The sequence below is a fragment of the Coptis chinensis genome, chromosome 8, assembly GCF_015680905.1.
Source record: "Coptis chinensis isolate HL-2020 chromosome 8, ASM1568090v1, whole genome shotgun sequence".
In the NCBI taxonomy this organism is placed as follows: Eukaryota; Viridiplantae; Streptophyta; class Magnoliopsida; order Ranunculales; family Ranunculaceae; genus Coptis; species Coptis chinensis.
In genome coordinates this window covers 86,613,887-86,617,043 of record NC_141463.1, presented here as the reverse complement: position 1 = coordinate 86,617,043, position 3,157 = coordinate 86,613,887, and positions in this window count along the sequence as shown.

The following is a 3,157-nucleotide window of genomic DNA, read 5'->3' as shown; positions in this document are numbered from 1 at the left end:
ATAATGTCTAATGTCTCACTTAGAACCTTCAAGCCAAGTGTAATAACTAATAAATAAGCCAAAAAACGAATGATATTCCAATGGTTGCTCGGGGTTATGCAGAACTTTATATATTATACTCCTTTCTTAGACGTAACGACTTTATACAAACAAATTTGTAAATTTTCATGTGATATAGTGGTATCAAGCACTCATATTTATTTACTTTTAAATTTGAATTTTGCAACAATCTATGTTATTGAATTCCAAAAACGAGGTCTACCACACGCTCACATACTACTTTGGTTGCACCCTGATGACAAACCTTCTACACCAGCTGACATTGATAAGATTATATCAGCTGAACTTCCAGACAAAAATGATGACCCGTTGTTATATGAAATTGTCGTAGACAACATGATTCACGGTCCATGTGGAGAGCTAGATAAGAATTCACCTTGCATGAACGAACGAAAATGTACCAGACTTTATCCAAAAGAATTCTGCGAAGAAACTACATTCGATGACAAGGGATTTGCAAAGTACATGAGAAGACCAGGTAGAATGGCTACAAAAAAATGGAAGAAGAAGACTTTCACCGTTGATAACAGATGGGTTGTTCCTTATAATCCAGCTCTTTCAAAGAAATATGGAGCACACATCAACGTGGAGTTCTGTAATAGAAGTCGAATGGTCAAGTATCTCTTCAAATACTTGAGCAAAGGTCAAGATAGATCCACTGCTGTTGTTGAGACTGATACCAATGTTGAAAACACAGAAACCGAAGAAACAATAATACAAGTTGATGAAATTCAAAGATTCTTAGACTGTCATATGTATCGCACATGAAGCTTCTTTGGAGATTATTTGGATCTGATATCAATATCGATACCCACCTGTTGAGAGACTACCATTTCATCTTGAAGGCTAACATACGGTGTTCTATCATGATGATGACAACACAGATGAAGTCATCACCCGTGAAAGTGCAAAGAAAACCAAATTTACAGAGTGGATGCACTATAACCAATTACATGAAGATGGTAGACACCGAAGGTATGTTGATTTCCCATTAAAATTTGTTTGGGTTGATTCTTTTAAATGTTGGCAAGTAAGACAGAAAGGAGTAAAAATCGGAAGGATCTTTTATGCACATCCGACGTCAGGCGAACGGTTTTATTTGCATATGGTATTAAATGTTCAAAAAGGTGCAACGTCATATAAAGATCTCAGAACTGTCAACGACAAGGTGTATGAGGATTTCAAATCAACGTGTTTTGCACTTGGACTGTTGCAAAATGACGACGAATGGAACGATGCAATCGTTGAAGCAAGTCAATGGGCTGGTAGTGCTTCCTTGAGGCAGTTATTTGCAACACTATTAGTTTTCTGTGAGGTGAGTGAACCTTTGGTTCTATGGAACAAACATTGGGAGTTGTTTACAGACGACATACTGGACAAAGAAAGAACTCGAGCAAATGACGGTGATCTGATTTTAACACCTGAAGAGCTTAGAAACCATCTTGACCGAGATTGATGATTACTTAAACAAGTCAACGTCAACTGAAGGATTTTAAGATACCGTTCAAAGATATGAGGTCAGAACCTAGAGACCCAGATAGACTCATCACGGAAGAACAAGACTATAGTCACAATGAAATGCACCGACAATTTCATGAAATGCAAAACTGCCTGAATCATGACCAGAGGACTATATATGATGAAATTATAAATGCAGTCAATACAAACTCAGGTGGGGTTTATTTTGTCTATGGAGGAGGAGGGACTGGCAAGACATTCCTCTACAATACCATCTTGACCCAACCGATCCATCACAAGGAAAATAGCCATTGCGATTTGCTTCTTCGAGAATAGCGGCTATACTTTTCAGGTGGAAAGAAGACGGTAGATTCAAGATTTAAAATCCCAATAGAAATTGATGAGTACTCAACCCCGCAATATAAGTTAAAACACCATCTTTGGCGGACTTATTCAACGGTGATCTTATAGTATGGGACGAAGCTCCTATGACCTACGAGCATGATTTTAAAGGCAGAGACAAGGCGTTGAAAGATCTAATGGGCAAATAAAATGAAAACAAGATCTTTGGAGGTAAAATTATTCGCTAGGGGAGATTTCGAGCAGATTTTTTAATCATTCCAAGAGGTACAAGGGAAATAATAATTTCTTCATCGATAAACAGATCACATATTTGGCAGCATTGCAAAGTCTTCAAGCTAACTAGAAACATGAGCTTAAAGAATGTGCATTCTTCATTGGCGTCAGATTTCAGCAAGTGGGTATTAGACCTCGGAGAAGGAAACTTACCTGGCATTTCCATATTCGAAGGTAAAGAAAAAAATTGGATCCAAATTCCTAATGATCTTCTTATTCCGCCTGGCTATGACAGCATAAGTGATATCGTGTCAAGTATTTACAAAGATTTACCATCAAAATACATGGATGACAACTACTTCAGAGATAGATGTATTTTGTCGCCTACAAACGAGTCTATAGATGATATCAACTCCCACATCCTGTCTTCTTTCGAGGGACAAATGCGTGAGTACTTCAGCGCCGATTCAATAAGCTCCATATCTGAAAATATTGAAAACGATATCACGATAACCCAGTTGAATTTCTTAACACAATTAAAGGATCTGGTCTTCCAAACCACAAGCTGGAGTTGAAACTTGGCATGCCAATCATGCTCATTAGAAATATAAACCAAAGCCTTGGTCTTTGTAATGGAACCAGACTTATTGTTATTCAACTAGCTGACACTACCTCTTTTTGTGTGTCAGATGTGGTATATGGTCGTTGAACAAAAGAGAAGCGTATCAAAACCTAATTATCCCTCACTAAGTAAAAGGATGAGTAGGGTATCGTTCCACTTTTTAAGTGTATGTTATGTAAAAGAACGGATTTGGAAAGGGGTTTGAGGGATTAAAACTAATGTTGTAGAGATTGTAGATTCTAATGCTAAACTAAGCTAAACTAACTAAACTATTGAGAATTTATAAGAGAGAGAATTCAAGAGATTAGAATCCACCAATACTTTTAATCTATGACCTTCTGCTTCATGGTTGTTCTTACAAGTAGACTACAATTAGGCAATCGAGCGAGTGCCGATGCCCTTTTGGATGAAACATCGTTAACAATTAACTCTACTTAAGGT